The sequence below is a fragment of the Eriocheir sinensis genome, chromosome 29 (genome assembly GCF_024679095.1).
Source record: "Eriocheir sinensis breed Jianghai 21 chromosome 29, ASM2467909v1, whole genome shotgun sequence".
Taxonomy (NCBI): Eukaryota; Metazoa; Arthropoda; class Malacostraca; order Decapoda; family Varunidae; genus Eriocheir; species Eriocheir sinensis.
The window spans coordinates 10,384,499-10,404,498 of NC_066537.1; the positions used below are offsets into that span (position 1 = coordinate 10,384,499).

Consider the following 20,000-nt stretch of genomic DNA (forward strand, 5'->3'; position numbering starts at 1 on the left):
TTGTGTGGGGAGAAGGGAGAGGAAAGGGAGTGAAGAAAGGCCATGTATAAGATATAGGAGAGGGGAGAAAAGGGAGAAGAAGGAGGGGGTTAAGACCGTGGGGGAAGGGCAGGAGAAGGGGAGTGAAGGAGAGGGAGAAGGGAAAGGAGGGAGGAAGAGAACGTGAGAGGAAGAGAAGGGAGGGGAGGAAGAAGAGAATGAAGGGGTTATGGGTGTATGGGAAGGGGAGGGAAGGGGAGGAGAAAGGGTTAAGGTAGCAAGGGAAAGGGAGGAAGGGGAAGAGAGAGAGAGAGAGAGAGACATATTATTCAGTATTTTATTTCATTTTATTTTGATTTAGTTATTTTGTAGACAGTAGTAGTAGTAGTAGTAGTAGTAGTAGTAGTAGTAGTAGTAGTAGTAATAGTAATAGTAGTAGTAGTGGTAGTAGTAGTAGTAGTAGTAGTAGTGAAAACAATGATAATGATAATCTCTTCTCCTCTTCCTCCTCCTCCTCCTCCTCCTCCTCCAGTCAAGAAGAAGATAAATGAATTGGAGGATGAGCTGGATGGGATGAAGACCACGATGGATGACAACTCCACCACCATCTCCACCGACACCACCACCACCACCACCACCTCCACTTCCACCGAGCCCACCACCACCATCACCACCACCGATACAACCACCTCTACTACTGAATCTACTACTGAATCTACTACTACTACAAATACTACCATTACTACTGCTTCTACTTCTCCATCTACTACTAATACTACTAGTAAGATACCCGCTTTCCTATAGTCTTCCTCCCCCTCTTCTTCCTCCTCTTTTTCTTCCTCCTCTTCTTCCTTCTCTTCTCTTCTTACAAACATGTGAAAAAAAAGGTTAGCTGGTGATCTTCCTCCTCTTCTTCTTCCTCTTTTTCTACTTTTTCTTCTTCTTCTTCTTCTTCTTCTTCTTCTTCTTCTTCTCTTCACCTCATTCCACTGTTAAATTCCTTCCAATCAATAATGTGCTCAAAGTCTTCCTCCTCCTCCTCCTCCCGATAAGAATGAGTCATCACCAGCTGGCTCTCTTTACTCACTGCAAAGATCTGATGATGATGATGATGATTATGAGTCACGTGATGGATGAGTCTGAGTCACCTTTCATGAGTCACACGCCAAGATTATTATGAGTCATGTTTTTTTAAAATTTATTCTCGTGTGTATTTTAATGTTATCTTTGTCATGTAACGTGTGTGTGTGTGTGTGTGTGTGTGTGTGTGTGTGTGTGTGTGTGTGTGTGTGTGTGTGTTTTAATAGATCGAAATGCCTATCCCCCCCCCCCACACACACACACACACTCACATCCCCCTCCCTACCCCCCCCTCCCCACACACACACACACACACAACCCCCCCCCGCCCCCCCCCCTGCACGCATATTTCTCCCATTCAATTCACGATCTCTTTTATTTATTCAGCTATTTCTTGTGTTTTATTTCTCATTAACTCACCTGTCCGTCGCCGCCGCCGCCGTCGTGAGCCTACCTGTTATTAATTAGTGGCCGTGATTCGTGAGTTACCTGTGCGTCTCACCTGCCCTTATAGATCTGCTCCTCTTTATTGTATTGTTAATGATTGTATGTGATTGTGGCGGTGATGGTGATGATGATGGTGATAGTTGTAGTAGTAGTAGTAGTAGTGGTAGTAGTAGTGGTAGTAGTAGTGGTAGAGGTAGTGGTAGTAGTGTTAGTGCTGGTAGTAGTAGAAGTATGTGAGATTGTTTTTGCTGTATATGTTAAGTAATATAAGTGTAGTAGTTTAGTGATTGTAGTAGTAGTAGTAGTAGTAGTAGTAGTTTTTGTTGTTGTTGTTGTCATTATTATTTAAGCATTTATGATAGTTAGAAGATAGTAATAGTAGTAATAGTTGTAGTTATTGTTACTGAAGCAAGATTTGTAATAGAGAATAGTAATAGTAGTAGTAGTAATAGTAGTAGTGGATGTTACTGGAGCAAGATAAGTAATAGAAAATAGCAGTAGTAGATGTAGTAGTAGTAGTAGTAAATAATTCAGATAGTTCAAAATAGTTACTCCCGCGGTTGTGTTATTTTGCCAATAATTGAATGAAAACCAAAAATTGTATCTGATGAGTTGTATTTTTATCTCGAGAACCAATAAAAAAAAACTTCCATCTGTAATGTATATATATAAAAAAATGGTGTTTTCTTCTACATTTTCTATTTTATTTTTACTTTTTGAATTTTTTTTTACTATAGTCTAACCTGAAACTTCTGCCCTCTTGAAAACAAACAAACAAACATTATGCAGCTTCATCAACAAGCAAACAAACAAACAAATGATTTTTCTCTTGATTAATATAGTGATGATTGTGATAGTGATTAAGTTAGAAGATAATGAGTTTTGTTATTGTTATTATTATTATTATTATTATTATTATTATTATTATTATTATTATTATTATTATTATTATTATTATTATTATTATTATTATTATTATTATTATTATTATTATTATTATTATTGGTTGTATTATTCCTTTTCTCATGTATTTGTTATCTCTCTCTCTCTCTCTCTCTCTCTCTCTCTCTCTCTCTCTCTCTCTCTCTCTCTCTCTCTCTCTCTCTCTCTCAGGTGAGGCAATCAGGTACAACAGGTCGAGATAATAATTAGACGAGGCAATTTAGGTGAGATAATTAGGGAGGGACGATTCGTCTCAGGTAGAAGGACAGGTGAGAGGGCGGCAGACAGGTGATCAGGCAGGTAATGAAGGTAATCAGGCAAGTCATCAAGGTAGGAAAAGTGAAAGTGTGAGAGAGAGGGAGAGAGAGAGAGAAAGAGAGGATAAAAGGGAAAGTGTTAAGTGGAGGTGAGTTTTGTGAAAGATTATTAAGGAAGTATACCTATTGTTCTCTCTCTCTCTCTCTCTCTCTCTCTCTCTCTCTCTCTCTCTCTCTCTCTCTCTCTCTCTCTCTCTCTCTCTCAGGCATAGAAAATGATAAAAAGGGGGAGGAAACAGATGGAGAGAAGGGGAGAAAGAGGAAGGAAGGGGAGAATATGATAAGGAAGAAGAGAGGGGGGAGGAAGGAAAGAGGGAGATGTGAAGGGGAGGAAAGGTGGATAAGGGAAGATAAGAAGGGGAGAGATAGAGAAGAGGAAGGAGAAGGGGGAGGAAAGGAAAGGGGGGGAGGGGGGAGGGGGGAGGAAGGTTGGGGAAGGGCAGTACTGTTACGAGACATATTGATAAGGGAATGGGGAGGGGAGTGGGGAGGAAGGGGTGGGGAGGAGGGTGAGGTGATATAACGTGCGTGGGTGGGGAGATGGGGAGGGTGGAGGGGAGGAGAAGGGGAAGGGGAGGGGAGGGGAAAGTGGCGTGTGACCTTTACTCCCTCCTCCTCCTCCTTTTCCTCCTCCTCCTCCTCCTCCTCCTCCTCCTCCTCCTCCTTCGTTATCTTTTTTCCTCTTTTCGTTTATTAATTTTTTCCCCTACTTTTTCGCTTTCTTATTTGTTATTTTATCTCCTCTTCCTCTTCTTCCTCTCTTCCTCTTCTTCCTCTCTTCCTCTTCTTCTTCCCCCTCCTCCTCCTCCTTCTTCGTTATCTTTTTTCCTCCTTCCTTTAATAATTTTTTCCCTACTTTTTCTCTTTATTTATTATTTTTCCTCCTATTCCTCTTCTTCCCCTCCTCCTCTTCCTCCTCCTCCTTCGTGCTCTTTTTTTTCTTCCTCCTTCCTTTATTTTGTTTTTTCCTCTTCCTTTTCGCTTTCTATTTAAATTTTTTTTTTTTCCTCCTCTTCCTATTCTTCCTCTCCTCTTCTTCCTCCTCCTCATTCGTGCTCTTTTTTTCCTTCCTCTTTTACTATTTTTTTTCCTCTTTACTCTTTGTTTCCTTATTCGTTATTTTCCCTACTCTTTCTAGTTCTCCTTTTCCGTCTCCTCTTTCTCTCTCCTTCTCCTCCTCCTCCTCCTCCCTTATCTAACCTCTAATAAGCTATCACAGAGAAACTAGGCAATTAGATCTCTCTCTCTCTCTCTCTCTCTCTCTCTCTCTCTCTCTCTCTCTCTCTCTCTCCCTCCCTGATAATGAGATAAGAATGAAGGTCAGTTCGCAATAAGGAGACATCTGGCAACTTTGAATCAGAGAAGTATCGAGCCTTTTCCCGAACCACTTGAAGCATGAACCGAAACAACGACTTCTTTACCTGCTTATAATCTTATCTTTTTCTTTTCAATTTTTCTTCGTTTTTTTCTTCTATTTCTTGTAACTTCTTTCATACCTGTCTCGTTTTTCATCTTTGCCTTCCTTCATCTGTCTTTTCCTCTGTTTTCTTCTTTTATTTCCTATTATTTCTGTTTTCACTTTTTCTTCCTGTTCTTTTTTCATCTTTGTCTTCCTTCATTTGTTTTTCATTCCGTTTTCTTCTTTTTATTTTGCAATTATTACTATTTTCACTTTTTCTTCCTGTTCTTTTTTCATCTTTGTCTTCCTTCATTTGTTTTTTCCTCCGTTTTCTTCTTTTTATTTTGCTAGTATTACTGTTTTTCATCTTTGTCTTCCTTCATCTGTCTTTTTCTCCGCTTTTTCCTCTCAAATTTCCTTCGTTTTCTTCCTATTTCTCATTACTGTTTTTATACCTGTCTTCCTTTTTCATCTTTGTCTTCCTTCATCTGTCTTTTCCTGTTTTTCCCAATCAAGTTTTCTTCTTTGTTTTCTTCTTTTTTCCTATTATTACTGTTTCCACTTTTTCTTCCTATTCTCATAACTTCTTTTATGCCTGTCTTCTTTTTCATCTCTGTCTTCCTGCATTTGTCTTCTCCCCTGTCTTTTCCTCTCAAGTTTTCTTCCTTTTCTTCCTATTCTCATTACTGCTTTCATACCTGTCTTCTTTTTTCATCTTCGTCACCCTTCATCTGTCTTTTCCTTTGTTTTTCCTCTCAAATTTTCTTCCCCTTCCTATTTTTCATTAACGTTCTTATACCTTCCTTCCTTTTCATCTTTGTCTTCCTTCATCTGTCTTTTCCCCTGTTTTTCCCTTTCAAATTTTCTTCGTTTTCTTCCTATTCTCATAACTTCTTTCATATCTGTCTTCTTTTTTGTCTTTATCCCCCTCCATCTGTCTTCCTTTTAAAACTACCTATGGATCTTTAATCATTGAGAAAAGGTGAAAATAGAAAAAGAAGGAATTAAAGTTTCGAGATGAGTGGTTCGAAACACTCTCTCTCTCTCTCTCTCTCTCTCTCTCTCTCTCTCTCTCTCTCTCTCTCTCTCTCTCTCTCTCTTAGTTGCCTCCGTCCCTCCGTGCACGCCGCTTCTCGCCCATTCCTTCCCTCCATTTCCTCCATTTCTCTTTCATCCATTTCGTAAGTATGATTTTTCGTGTCCTATTAGTGTGTGAAGGCGATGCACCCCCCCCCCCTTCCCCCCCCCCCGTTAGCAGGTCGTAAAGTTCGGTTGGAGTAATTTAAATATGTTCCCTCACCCTAAACCTTCTGCGAGCTATTTTGCGGCTGCGACTACGCTTTCGTGAATGTTATCCCCTATTTTCAACACTAAATAGTCCTTGAATTGGGTTTTGAAAGCGTTTCCATGATTGCTGAACGTCTGTAGAAAAGATATGAAGAGCTAGTGATGTTTCGTAAGGTAGGTCATGAAATACTGGCACGGTACTAAAACGAATCTTAACCCTCAAGGATATATATTTTTTTTACCTTTTTTTCTCTCATCCCTTTTCACCTAAGTTCTCATTTCCAACCACTCAGCTACCTCCTTCCCTCCTCTTATTCCTCCTCCTTCCCCTCCCCATCCTTCTCTTTCCCCATCCTTCTCTTCCCCCTCCTCCTCTTCCCCCTCCTTCTCTTCCCCCTCCTCCTCTTCCCCCTCCTCCTCTTCCCCCTCCTTCTCTTCCCCCTCCTCCTCTTCCCCCTCCTTCTCTTCCCCCTCCTCCTCTTCCCCCTCCCCCTCCTCCTCTTCCCCCTCCTCCTCTTTTCCCGCCTTCTCTTCTCCCTCCTCCTCTTCCCCTTCCTCCTTCCCCCTCCTCATTTTTCCATCTTATTCCTCCTCCTCTTCTTCCTCGTTCCCCTTCTCCTCCTCCTTCCCTCCCTTCTCCCCCCACTCCTTCTCCTCCACCTCCTACTCCTCCTCCTCCTCCTCCTCCTCGGTAACAATGTAGTAACGAGGTAATTCAGTCGTTCCCAGCACCACGTTTGTTAAGTTTGAGAGATCCAAGACTTTTTTTATCTACATTTAAATTGCAAGTTGATTTCCTCCTTTCTCTTCTCTTACTGTCTTTCGCTTGTTTTTTCCTTCCTTTTTTTCTACCTCTTCTTAATGTGTGTGTGTGTGTGTGTGTGTGTGTGTGTGTGTGTGTGTGTGTGTGTGTGTGTGTGTGTGTGTAATCACCTCTCTATTATTCTCGTATTTTTTCTCCTCCTCCTCCTCCTCCTCTCTTTCCCTATCTTCCCTATCTTCTATTTGTCTTTTCCCCTTTATTCATCTTTATCATTCCTCCTAATCTTCCTTATCCTCTATTTTTTTATTTTTTTATATTTTATTTTGTCCTTTTCTTCTTTTCTTGTCTTCCTCGTTAAACCTTTTCCCTTTTATTTTTCTTCACCTTTTTCATACTTTTCTTTTATTTTGTCTATCTCCCTTTCCCTTCCTTTATTCTTCTCTCTCTTGTTCTTCCTTGTTCACACCTGCGTTACCCTGAATCTTACCTGTATTACAATTGAGAGAGAGAGAGAGAGTCTGACTTCAAAGCAATCAAAGGACAGGTGATTTTTTTTTAACTTTCTCTAATGAGGGAAGGAATTATTGAAAGGTGTGTGTGTGTGTGTGTGTGTGTGTGTGTGTGTGTGTGTGTGTGTGTGTGTGTGTGTGTGTGTGTGTGTGTGTTCAGGTAATTATCGTGTTCATTGTCAAGTCTTTGGATGTCTTGTTTCTCTCTCTCTCTCTCTCTCTCTCTCTCTCTCTCTCTCTCTCTCTCTCTCTCTCTCTCTCTCTCTCTCTCTCTCTCTCTCTCTCTCTCTCTCTCTCAATGCTTCCTATGTATTTTTTCTTCACTTTTTACTATATATATTTTTTTTATGGTAAGGTTAATGGAGTTTTTTTCTACCTAACAAATTTTTTTTTTTGCTTTTTATTTCGTTTTATTTTTCTATTTTTTTATTTTGTTTTTTCCTTATTTTTGCGGTCTTTTTTTTTTTTTACTTTCTCTAATACTTCACCATTTTCAACCTCCATCACCACCACCATCACCATTATTGCTCCTCCCCTTCCTTATCCTCCCCTTCTTCTACCATCACCACTATCACCACCACTACCACCATCCTTACTGACACCATTTTCATCACCACCACTACTAGGAACCTATCACCATCATCACCACCACCATCATCACCACTCTTATCATCTCCCAATCACCCATCTTCATCACCAAACACATCACTGCTCAAAGTGCAACTCCACTTAACCTCACCATCACCACCATCATCATCACCACTTTCATCTTCTCCCAATCATCTATCTTCATCACCAAATGCATCACCATTCTACTTAACCTCTGTATCACCATCACCATCATCACCATCATCATCATCACCACTTTTATCTTCTCCCAATCATCTATCTTCATCACCAAATGCATCACCATTCCACTTAACCTCTGTATCACCACCACCACCACCATCATCACCACCACCATCATCATCACCACCTTCTCAATCGCTCAACTTCGGAGATGAGACGAGAAGGGAAGAAGATGGTGAAAAAGAAGAGCAGAAAAAGTGTACAATGGAGTTCGAAGTGAAAAATGCATTAGTTTAGGAGAAGTTTTAGTAGTGTGGCGGAGATGAGGGTTCTTCTTTTTCTCTTCTTCCTCCTCTTCCTCTTATTTTTCTTCCACCTCCCCCTCTTCTTCCTCATCCGCTTATTTTTTTTCCTTATCTCCCTCGTTTTTTTTCCTTTTCCGTATCCTTTTATTATTTTTTCTATTCTCTATCTCTTGTTCTCTTTACCTCTTCCTCTTTCTCATCTTCCATTCTTCCTTCTATCACCTCTTTATTATTTTTTTTCTATTTCTCTTTCGTCTTCTCTCTTCCTCTTCCTTCTTTTTCTCTCATTTTGTCTTTCACCATTCTTCTTTGATTCTCTTTATCTTCTTCCTACTCCCTTTCTTTCGTTTTTCTGTTTTCTTCTTTTTTCCTCCTTCTTCCTCTTCTTTCTCTTCTTTTCTTTCCTCTTTCTCACTCCTCTTACTTTTTGTTCTTGTTTTTAATTTTTTGTTTCATTTCCAGGATTAAATGAAACGAAGATGGGCAATAAAGAAGTAGAAGAAGAAGAAGAAGAGGAAGAAGAAGACGAACTTACGAACGAACAAAACAATCACAAGGAAACTACAAAAAGATTACGTAAGAAAATAGATATTCTTTTCTTCTTCCTCTTCGTCTTCTTCCTTTTCCTCTTTTTCCTTTTCCTCTTCTTCTTTTTCCTCTTTCTCTTCTTCCCCTTTTTCCTTTTCCTCTTTCTCTTTCTCTTCTTCCTTTTCCTCTTCTTCCTCTTTTTTCTTTTCCTCCTCCTCTTATTCCTCTTCCTCTTCTTCCTTTTCCTCTTTCTCTTCTTCCTCTTCCTCCTACTTGCCTTCCTCTTCCTTGCTCTCTAACTTTATGCCATTTTATCTTCCTTCCTTGTTTTCTTCCTAATCTTCATGTATACTCCTTTCTCCTCCTCCTCCTCCTCCTTTTCCTTCTCCTCGCTTTCTCTGTTTTCCTCCCCTTCGTCGCCTCTTCATGTCTTCTCTTCGTTTCCTCCTTCATTTTCCTCCTCGTTTCTTCCTCGCTTCCTCATTTCTTCCTCTTCGTTTTCCTCCTCACACCCTCCTTATTTCCTCCTCCTCGTATTCTCTCTCCCTCCTCTCTTCCACTTTGTTTTCCCACCCTGCTTTTTTCTTCTCCTCTTTGCTTCCTCTTCTTCTTCTTCTGTTTTTCCTTATTTCCTTATTGTTTTCCTCCTCAATTTTCCTCATCGCTTGCTTATTTTCCTCTTCGTCCCTGCCTCCTGTCTTCTCTCCGTTTCCTCCTCCATTTTCCTCCTCGCTTCTTCTTCTTCTTCTTCTTGTCTTCTCCTCTTCCTCTTTCTCCTCCTGCTCGCTTTCTCTTTATTGTTTTCCTCTTCGTTTCCCTTCTCCTCGCTTCTTCCTATTCCTCCTCACTTCCTATTTGTTTTCCTCTTCCTTCCTCGTCTTTTCCTTCCCCTCTTCGCCTCCTCTTCCCTTCCTCGCCTCCTTGTCGCTTCCTCGCCTCTCCCTTCTCCTCTTCGCCTCCCTCGTCTCCCCTTCCTTCCCCTCTACGCTTCCTCGCCTCTTCCTTCTCCTCTTCGCCTCCCCTGCCTTCCCCTCTACGCTCCCTCGCCTCTTCTCCTCTTCGCCTCCTCCGTCTTCGCCTTCTTCGCCCCTTTTGACGCCCAGATTCTCCCCATGGCTCTAAAACTTCCCTGTGTGGGCGTCCCGGCAACTCATTATAGGACTCCGGGCGCGTGTTTGCTGTCTGTCCGTCTGTTTGTGTGTCTGTCGGTTCGTCCTCAATGCGACCCTTTGATTGAGGTTATAGGGTCGAAGTTTAGTCTTGCTTGTTTTTGTGTTTATTTTATTTGTTTGTGTTGTTTATTTATGGTTATTTTTTATTATTTTTTTTTGTCTGTGTTCGTGTGTTTGTGTGTTCGTAGCTTTTTCTGTCTCTGTTTGTTTTTTTTCTGTCCTTTCATTCTTTTTTTCCTTGTTTCCTTCCTCCCTCCTTCCCTCACTTCCTCTATCCTTCCCTCCCTTTCTTCACTGGGGGCTTCGTGGTGCAGTGGTTAGCACACTTGGCTCACAACCGAGAGAGCCCGGGTTCGATTTCCGGGCGGAGTGGAAAAATTTGGGCGGCTTTTCCGATACCCTACGCCCCTGCCCACCCAGCAGTGAATGGGTACCAGGTATTAATCGGGGGTTGTGTCCCGTCTCCTGGGGTCTGTTCCCTTCTCCTATTATTCCTTCCCCTTCTGTCTCTCTCCGGCATAGGACCATAGATGTTGCGCCGACTAAACGAAACTTTCCAACTTTCCTTCCCTTCCTCCCTCGTTCCCTCCCTTCCTCATTTCCTTCCTCCTTCCCTGCCTTCCTCATTTCCTTCCTTCTTCCCTCCCTTCCTCCGTCCTTCCTTATTTCCCTCCTTCCCTCCCTTCCTTATTTCCCTCCTTCCCTCCCTTCCTTATTTCCCTCCCTTCCTCATTTCCTTCCTCCCTCCTTCCCTGCCTTCCTCATTTCCTTCCTTCTTCCCTCCCTTCCTCCTTCCTTCCTTATTTCCCTCCTTCCCTCCCTTCCTTATTTCCCTCCCTTCCTCATTTCCTTCCTTCCTCCTTCCCTCCCTTCCTCCTTTCCTTCCTCCCTCCTTCCCTGCCTTCCTCATTTCCTTCCTCCCTTATTTCCCTCCCTTCCTTATTTCCTTCCTTCTTCCTTCCTTATTTCCTTCCTTCCCTCCCTTCCTCATTTCCTTCCTTCCTCCTTCCCTCCCTTCCTCCTTTCCTTCCTCCCTCCTTCCCTGCCTTCCTCATTTCCTTCCTTCCTTATTTCCCTCTCTTCCTTATTTCCTTTCTTCCCTCCCTTATTCGGAGTAGTAAACGCAACTACGAAAAACAAATAGCGCGTGACATCAAGACAAACTCAAAAAAATTCTTCACATACATCAGATCGAAAAAGAAAGTAAAATCCAATATTGGTCCCCTGACAGACGAGACTGGAGCTGCAACTCAGGACAGTAAACAGATGGCCAGAATCCTCAACAGTAACTTCGCATCCGTATACACAGTCGAAAACATCGAAACCATGCCCGAGAACCCTGACCCGCCGAGGGGAATCACGCCCCTGAAAATTGACTCAATATGCGACCAAGAAGTGAAAGAGTATTTGGATAAACTCGACACGAACAAGTCAACAGGACCTGACGGTTTGTCCCCGCGGTTATTAAAAGAGCTTAAACAACAAATACTTCAGCCACTCACTAACATATTCAACCAGTCTGTTCAATTGAAAAAGGTCCCGGAAGACTGGAAGATGGCGAACGTAACACCAATTTTCAAAAGGGAGACTAAAGCGTTGCATTAAACTACAGGCCCATAAGTTTGACATCAGTGGCAGGAAAAATACTCGAAAAGATTATTAGAGACAAACTTGTTAAGTTTCTAGAAGACAATAATGTAATCTCCGACACCCAGCATGGCTTCAGAAACAAGCGCTCCTGCCTAACGAATTTATTAGACTTCTTCCAAGGTATATATAAGAACTGGGATGCCCACATCCCCAGTGATGTTATATACCTGGACTTTCAGAAAGCCTTCGACAAAGTACCGCACGAGAGACTCCTTAGAAACTGCACTCGGCGGGCATTGGAGCCAATCTGATCGCGTGGATAAGAGATTGGCTCACCGACGAAAACAACGAGTACTACTCAACGGACAGCCTTCCGATTGGCTTCCAGTCACTAGTGGAGTGCCTCAAGGGTCAGTGCTGGGACCCATTCTCTTCATCATATATATCAACGACCTCGAAGCAGGACTGAAATCCACAATATCGAAATTTGCTGATGACACTAAGGTGGGGAAAGGCCCTCACAAAGACCGACTGCGAAATCATTCAGAAAGACCTCAATCACATTATCGAATGGTCGGAAAAATGGCAAATGTCTTTTAATGTTGACAAATGCAAAGTCATGCACATTGGGTCCAGAAATAGTAACCACACATACATCATGAATGGGAGACCTCTGCAAGCGATGCAGGAGGAAAAGGATCTTGGAGTCACTATCAGCAGTGACCTGAAACACGCGAATCACTGTAAAAAGCATACAACAAAGCCAACACTATGCTCGGGTTCATAGCGAGGAACTTCAGTGTAAAACGCCAGACGTGATGCTATCCTTGTATAATTCCATGGTAAGACCGCACCTCAGTATGCAGTACAGTTCTGGTCTCCTAATTACAGAAAGGACATTGATTTACTGGAAAGGATTCAGCGACGCGCCACGAAAATGATACCAACCTTAAGGGCTCAACCGTACGAGGAACGACTCAAGCGACTCAATCTCTTTACATTAGAGAAAAGACGCCTACGAGGAGATATGATTCAAGTCTTCAAGTATCTGAAAAAATTCAATAACGTCGATTACTCCAATTTCTTTGAATTGCAAACCAACCTAAGAACTAGAAATAACGGTTTACCCATTCAGTCTAAGCGATGTAACACAGACATCGGAAGGAGTTTCTTTTCAAACCGAGTCATCCGTCACTGGAACAATCTTCCTTCAGAAGTAGTAAATGCGAATACTATCAACTCCTTCAAATACAGAATCGACCGTCACTTCGCTGCGTCGGGAGTAAACTGAATATTGAGTTGCTTTCATCTGCTCCTCAATATCGAGGTGCTTTCATCTACTCCTCAATGTCGAGGTGCTTTCATCTGCTCCCCAGGCCCCAGGCTGTCGAGCAGATTAAATCACCAAAGCGGGCAACCTCGTAATGAGCCAATAGGCTTTCTGTTGCCTGCGTTTCCATGTTTCCATGTTTCCATGTTTCCCTTCCTTATTTCCTTCCTTCCCTCCCTTCCTTATTTCCTTCCTTCCCTCCCTTCCTTATTTCCTTCCTTCCCTCCCTTCCTTATTTCCTTCCTTCCTTCTTCCCTAATTCCTTCGTTATTTACCTTTTCCTTGCCCTTCGCGTGTGTAGTCATGCTGTCAATATTAATTTAGAGCGAGAAATAAGGTCTACATATTTTTCTTGTTATTATAAGGTCCAGAACTTAATATATTTTTTATTAGTAAGATTCAGACCTCCGCATCACAGTAGTTTTTATCATTAGGATCCAGAACTAAATTAAACTTCATTATTAGGATCCGAAAATTGGAATCTTATCTTTAGTATTATTAAGAGCAAGAATTCCATATAGGCCTAGTTTTTCTTTTTTCATAACCATAACTCCATTTTATTTTGTTATCTTTTCCTCTTCCTCTTTTCCAACTCTTCTTCCTACATACCCTCCTCTTCCTCTTCTTCTTCCTACTTGTCTTCCTCTTCCTCTCTTTGTCTAACTCTCCACCTTTCCTCTCCCTCTTTTCCCCTTCTTCTTCTTCCTACTTGTCTTCCTCTCTCTCTCTCTCTCTCTTAACTCTCCACCATTCCCCTCTTTTCATCTTCCTCTTCCTCTCTGTCTAACTTTCCACCATTCCTCTTCTCTGTCTAACTCTCCACCATCTTACCACCTTACCTTCCTTCCTTGTCTTCTTCTTGTCTTTTTATTTTTATTTTTAAGAGCCAGATCTCGTCGTTTTTTATCATTTAGGCTCAAAAACTCCACATCCGTTTTTCATCACTGTGGTTCATAATTCCACACCGCAGGATCAGACTAGACTCGGCGCCCCCCTTCCCCCCCCCACCCCCCCCCGTGACGCAGTGATTGCCCAGGTGTGCGCTCTCCCAGGTGACGCGTCCCCAGGTGTTTGCGCTCCCACGCTCTCTACCCCCCCCCCCCCCACCTTTCCTCCCCGCTGCAATCTGTCTGTCTAACTTCCCCTACTACCCACAAGTTTCTACTCCCCTTCTCTCACTATATAATACACCCACTCCTCCCCACTCCCCACCTGTCTCAGCACCCACTCCTCCCCACTCCCAACCTGTCTCAGCACCCACTCCTCCCCACTCCCCACCTGTCTCAGCACCCACTCCTCCCCACTCCCAACCTGTCTCAGCACCCACTCCTCCCCACTCCCAACCTGTCTCAACACCCCCTCCCCATCTGTCTCAACGTCCACTCCTCCTCACTCCCCACTACCTCTCAACTTCTCATTATCTCCCATTTGTCTCCCCACTTATCTACCCTCTTTTTCACCCCATGCCTCTCTCTCCCACCTCCTATCTGTCTCCCACCCCCCTTTTTATCTCCCCACCTGCTAGTTACCTCTAATCATCTCCCCTCCCTCCATCGCCATCTACATTTCAAACCAATCCCCCCCCCCCCACACACACACACCGAGGAGAGGAAGGAAAGGGGAGAAGAGAAGAAGGGAGTCACAGTTTTCGTTATGAGAGGAAGGAAAAGGGAGACGAGAAGGGGGACAAGAGAAGGAGGGAGTCAGTTTGCAATATCATCCCTTTTTAAACCATTGCCGTCACTTCCAAATTCCTGAGTGGGTTTCTTGCTTCCAAATCCGTGGACTCGTTATTACTTGCAGATGCGTGTGTGAACTTAGTGTGTGGCGGGGAAGTTTGTGCGTTAAGTGGTGTTTGTTGTTTGTTTGTCCTTGCTTGCTTGGCCGTGTATTAGTGTGTATGTTTAGGGGGTTGCTTGGGTTTTCATGTGGGTTGTGTTATATTGCTTTTCTTAACTTAATTTACAACTTATATACATGTTTATTTTCTATTTAATTATTCGTTTCACTTTCATTCTTCGACTTTCTTTTTTACTCTCTACTCTGCATTATTTTCTCTCCCAGCTGATGATATTTCTTGATTTTTTTATTCGATTTCTTGTCAATTATTTCGTTTCTTAACTAATGCAATTTTGTTCATTTTACATCAAATATTATCAATTATTACTGTCTCATCAAAAACTTACTAGGAATTGGAGCAACCAGACACATAATGCAGGAATTCTAATATCAGTAATAATTATAAAAAGAAAAGTGTACAGTAGGAATTGGGTAATATTTTACATGTAATAATTTTATTCACACAAACTCTTACAGAAGGTACAGAGATGAGAGAGAGAGAACAGGACCCACAGAATGTTAACAACCCCCCCAGACACATGCCTCCTCCCCCCCCCCCTAAATCTATCTCTAACTCATCTATCCACTACAAATATTAAACTTCTATTTTCTCTCACCTATCCACTACTGATACAAGACTAATATTTCAAGTACTGTATAGCTTTCCTTCTCTCCTCACCTCTCTACCAATGCAAAACTCCTATTGAAATGTCTGTAGTTATTCCTCAGTTGCCTCTCAACTATACCCATTCTGTAACACTAGTAATCAAAGGCTAATTTTTTAAGTATTGTATCCTCTCTCTACCTCACTGCCAAAGCAAAACTCCTAGGCAATCCTCTCTCTTCTCTCCTGTCCCCTACTATTACAAACTCCTATTTCATCTTCTGTATCTACTTCAACCATTCTCTATTATCTACTATGTACTAATGCAAGGGTAATATTTCCAGTACTATATCTCTTTTATCTACCTCACCTATCTACCTCACTACCAAAGCAAAACTCCTCTCTGCTCTGTCCACTCCATTCCAAGACTAATATTTTTTCAACTTCCATAGCCATTCTCTCCACCCTTATCATTCACTATCCAACAAATTTTCTTTCCCTTTTCCACCCATTACTAATTGGAGATTCCTGTTTCCTGTTCCATAGCTATTCTCTCTCCCTCAGCTGTTCACTAGTAATGCAGGAGTTCTATTTAAAGGTCTGTGTGTGATGTTCCTTACAGCTGGAGGTATGTAGTGGTGGTGGTGGTGGTGAGAAGGAAGCGGCTTTGTTACTTTTTTCTTCTTCGTCTTACTCTTTCTTCTCCCTTCTCTAATGTTCACCTTCCTCCTTTCTTCCTCTTTCTCTTTTCTCCTTTTCTACTGTTCCTCTTTCTTCTGCCCTTTTTTCCTCGTTTTTCTCTCCTCTCCTACTCCTTTTCCCTTCTCTTCTTCTTCCCTCTCCTACTTTTCCTCTCCTACTGTCCCTCTTTTACCCTTCCTCTTTTTTTCCTCTTACTCTTTCTTTTCTCCTTTCCTACTCCTCCTCTTACTTATTATCCCATTCTTACTTTAGCTTTTCTTCTACCCCTCATCTGCTCTTCCTCTTCTTCCACTTCACCTCCAGTACTTGAGGACCTGAAAATAGCAATACATTAGAGGAAGAACTGGTTGAAATAATCTCATGTATACAGTATTAGCATTAACAGATTGAGGAACAGATTTAAATAACCCCATATCTACTACATTACCCTTTTCAGTAACCTCTCTTTTGCTTCAAGTACATTTTATTACATTGTCCCTAAAGTACTGTCTATTCTATTACACCCCACTTCAAATTAACTACCTTGGAAATACCCCGTCAGTCACATAACCCCTTAAGTACCTCGCCTTCTGCCTCAAACACATTATTACATTTATATTCAAGTTCCCTGTCTAATGCCCCCTGCAAGTACCCTGTCTAATATCCCCGTCAAATACATCTCCTATAAGTAACCTGCATCCCTACTAAAGTTCAGGTAATTCAAGGGAGAGTGAGATGAGCTCCTTGAAGACTGAAGGTGAGGAAGAACATGAGTGTGAGATGAGCTCCTTGAAGATGAGGAAGAACATGAGAGAGAGAGATGATTTCCTTGAAGACTGTGAAGGTGAGGAAGAACATGAGTGTGTGAGATGAGTTCCTTGAAGACTGAAGATGAGGAAGAACATGAGTGTGTGAGATGAGTTCCTTGAAGACTGAAGGTGAGGAAGAACATGGCGAGAACTGAGACCCCTTGAGACATTCATCCCTAGTGTTCAGTCCCTCTTGTTTGTCACCCTTCCTTCTGTTCCACTTATCCACTTAACTGATTTTTTTTACTTTATTATTTCAACTTTTTTCCACGTCTGTTCCACTTTATTATTTCAACACTTTTTTCCACTTTTTTATTTCAACTTTTTTCCACTTACATCATTACCACTTTCACTACCTCCTCTGTCTTCATCACCACCACCACCTCTGCATCACCAAAGAACACCACCAAACCACTCCACCACCACCAAAGCACATTCCCACTCACTCCACCGCCTCCTGCATCCCTAAAGAGGCTGTACCCGCTCATCCCTATTCATTCCCCAGCCCTGAAGAAGAGACTCATCACCATCAAGGACTCTGCCTCACTCTCCCCTTCCTTCTCTCTTCCCTTTCACTGTCTTTGCTTCCTTTCCTTCATTCACCTTCCAGTACTTTCATTTTCGTCTTCTTTCCTTCATCTCTTTCCATTCCTTTTCTTTTGTATATCTTCTGCACTTCCATTCCTTTCCTTCTCTTCTTCTTCCTTTCCGTTTCAATTTTCTACCATTCCATTCCTTCCCCTTCCCTCTCCTCTTATTTTTTTCCTGTTGTCTTTACTTTCCATTCCTCCTATTCCCTTCTTTTCCCATCGAGTCTCTTCCCGTCCCTTTCTTTTCCTTTCCTCTCCTTCCCTTTTCTTCTTTCCCTTTCATTTCCTCTCCTTCCCTTCAACATAAGCTAAGACTGCGAATATAAAAGCTGAAGAAGTCCCATTACCACTACTACTACTACTACTACTGCTACTACTACTACTACTACTTCTCTCCCCAATGCCTGTCAAGTCTTGGTATGCTAAAGAGATGTAGTGTTTAAGTCTTCTTCCTCCCTTCTCTTCTGCTGTCTGTGTGTGTAGTACAGGAGGTAGGCAGATGCTCTCTCTTCCCTCCTCTCCACCCTCTTTCCTCCTCGCTTTCCCTCCCTCCTCCTGTCCGTCCTCCTGTCTGTCTGTCTTGCCACCCTCAGGAGACAGGCTCTGCAAGGGAAGGGTCCAGGCAGTTAATGTGTGGTGGGTGAAGCGCTCAAATAGACGGTCTTGATATGGAGGTTTGGTTTTAATGGATGGAGTTATTGGCGATGTTAGTGATATGAGGAGAGTTTAGTGATTAGTGAGGCGAGGGAAGAGAGGGAAGGAGGAGTGGAGAAAAGAGGAGATGGAAAGTGAGGATAAGGGGAAGAAAGAAGAGAGGAGAGGAAAAGGGAGTGGAGAAAAGAAAGAAGGGAGAAGAAGAGAGGAAGAGTGAAAGAAGGGAGGAGAAGAGAAGAGATGGAAAATGAGAATAGATAAGGGAAAGAAAAAAGAAGGGAGGAGAAGAGAGGAGCAAAAGTGAGAATAGGCAAGGGGAGGAAGAAAGAAAGAAGAGAGGAAAAAGGAGTGGAGAAAAGAAAGAAGAGAGGAGAAAGAAGGGAGGAAAAGTGTGAATAGGCATGGGGGGAAAAAAAAGAAGAGAAAGAAAGGAAGTAAGTTAACAAAATGCCGAGATGAGTTCAAGGATGCTGAGGTGAGTCTTAAGCCTAGCGAGATGATGCATATTGAGATGACAACTGAGATGATCTTACTAACAAATCATTTTTTTTACAGTAAAGGAAAGCAGATCAAGATTATAAATATGAACAAAACACTACACTAATTACCATGTTTAATTATACCTGCTTAAGGCTTAATGATTGTCTGCTGTTGAATAAAAGGAGAAATAAAAAGGAGTATATCATTATGGACCTAAATCCTACTGAAGAGAAAAAACTAGTAATATGTTGTTACTTTGTTTGTTTGTTTGTTTATGTATTGATTGGTTATGAATTGTCTTTTGAAATGGTGTTATGTTCAAATGTTTTTTTTTCTTTTCTCTTCTACTGTTCTTCGTTCTTTCTCCTCTCCTAATTCTAATGTTCTCCTCTTTCTCTTTCTTCCTTGTTCTTTCTCCTCTCCTAATTCTATGCTCTCCTCTTCCTCTTTCTTCCTTGTTCTTTCTCCTCTCCTAATTCTATGCTCTCCTCTTCCTCTTTCTTCCTTGTTCTTTCTCCTCTCCTAATTCTAATGTTCTCTTCCTCTTTCTTCTCCTTTCCTATTGTTCCTTGTTCTTTCTCCTCTCCTAATTCTAATGTTCTCTTCTTCCTCTTTCTTCTCCTTTCCTACTGTTTTGTTCTTCCTCCTCCCCTACTTCTAATTCTAGTGTTCACCTTTCTCCTTTAAACTCTTTCTCTTTTCTTCTTTCCAACGCTTCCTCCTTTCCTACTCTCAATTCTAATGTTTTTCCTTTTCCTCTTTTTATTTTCTTTCTCTATTGTTCCTTTTTCTTCTGATCTTTTTTCCTCGTTCTTTCTACCTCCTACTCCTTTTCCCTTCTCTTCTTCCTCTTTCTTGTCTCCTCTCCTACTTTTCCTCTCTTTCCTTCTCTCCTGCTGCCCCTCTTTCTTCTCCCCTCTCCCACTCTTCCTCTCTCTTCTTCTCTCCTACTGTTTCTCTTTCATCTAAGGACAGACCACCTAGTCTGGACCATGGGGTCTGTGTGGTCTGATTTTCTATGTATATCTATGTAAATCTTACTCTTTCTTCTCCCTTCTCTTTCTCTTCTTTCCTCTTTTACCCTTCCTCTTTTTTTCCTCTTACTTTCTTTTCTTCTTTCGTACTCTTCCTCTCCCTTTCTTACTCTATAGCTTTTCTTCTTCCTCTTTCTTTTCCTCTCTCTTTCTTCTACCCTTCATCTACTCTTCCTCTTTTCTCCTCCCTTTTCTCCCTCCTCCTTTTTTCTCCTCCCCTTTCTTCCTCTTCCTCTTCTTTCTCCTCCCCTTTCTCTCTTCCTTCTTTCTCCTCCTCTTTCTCTCTTCCTTCTTTCTCCTCCCCTTTCTTCCTCTTCCTTCTTTCTCCTACTCTTCCTCTTCTTTCTCCTCCCCTTTCTCTCTTCCTTCTTTCTCCTACTCTTCCTCTTCTTTCTCCTCCCCTTTTTTTTATTTTTTTATTTAAACATAGGCACATGTATAATATTTAAATACCCAAAGGTGCACAGTCGTGTGCTGCCTATTCAAAGGGCAGAATAAAATCTATATAAAAAATAACTACATAAACTATAAAAAATATATATATAAAAAAAACATACAATACAGAATATATGTGAGCGCACTGCACACTACACTCGTGTCACTGCTCCACCACGAGTGTCAGTGGAGTGGGGAGTGAACCCCTCCATTGGTGGGCCGACAGTTTTATTTTTTGGGTGTTCATCTCCCGGATGTTTGGTACACAGGCCGTGAACATGTTCCACATCCGGCAGACTCTTCCCGAAAAGGTGCGTTGGTGCTGGCTGGTACGGGAACACGGCACCTCCACTGCGTCACCACGGGATAGCACCGTTCTCGTGTCCCGCGTGGTGACTCTCGGAGGTTGGCATAAGCCCACCTCCTTCTTTCTCCTA

The 20,000-nt window shown here is 42.1% G+C and overlaps 3 long non-coding RNA genes across 8 annotated transcripts in view; 2 read left to right on the forward strand and 1 right to left on the reverse strand.

Annotated features, from left to right (window-relative positions):
* Positions 1-657, forward strand: part of LOC127005036 (uncharacterized) — a 5,746-nt gene extending 5,089 nt beyond the window's left edge. For all 3 annotated transcript variants that reach the window (XR_007758236.1, XR_007758235.1, XR_007758234.1), the window contains one exon: positions 512-657. This is a non-coding gene — a long non-coding RNA (uncharacterized LOC127005036). The remainder of the gene's footprint in view (positions 1-511) is intronic.
* Positions 658-5,286: 4,629 nt separating this feature from the next.
* On the forward strand, positions 5,287-17,633 carry LOC127005038 (uncharacterized). Of its 2 annotated transcripts, XR_007758238.1 has the most exons (4): positions 5,287-5,345; positions 8,280-8,393; positions 16,277-16,318; positions 16,406-17,633. It is a non-coding gene; the product is annotated as an uncharacterized LOC127005038 (long non-coding RNA). The 2 variants fall into 2 exon arrangements; XR_007758239.1 differs by having other exon boundaries at positions 16,272-17,633.
* Positions 17,425-20,000, reverse strand: part of LOC127005039 (uncharacterized) — a 22,812-nt gene continuing 20,236 nt past the window's right edge. The window contains exon 3 of one of the 3 annotated variants that reach the window (XR_007758242.1): positions 17,425-17,563. This is a non-coding gene — a long non-coding RNA (uncharacterized LOC127005039). Of the gene's footprint in view, positions 17,564-19,713 lie in introns of those variants that run through there. The other 2 variants (XR_007758240.1, XR_007758241.1) reach the window with 2 other exon arrangements.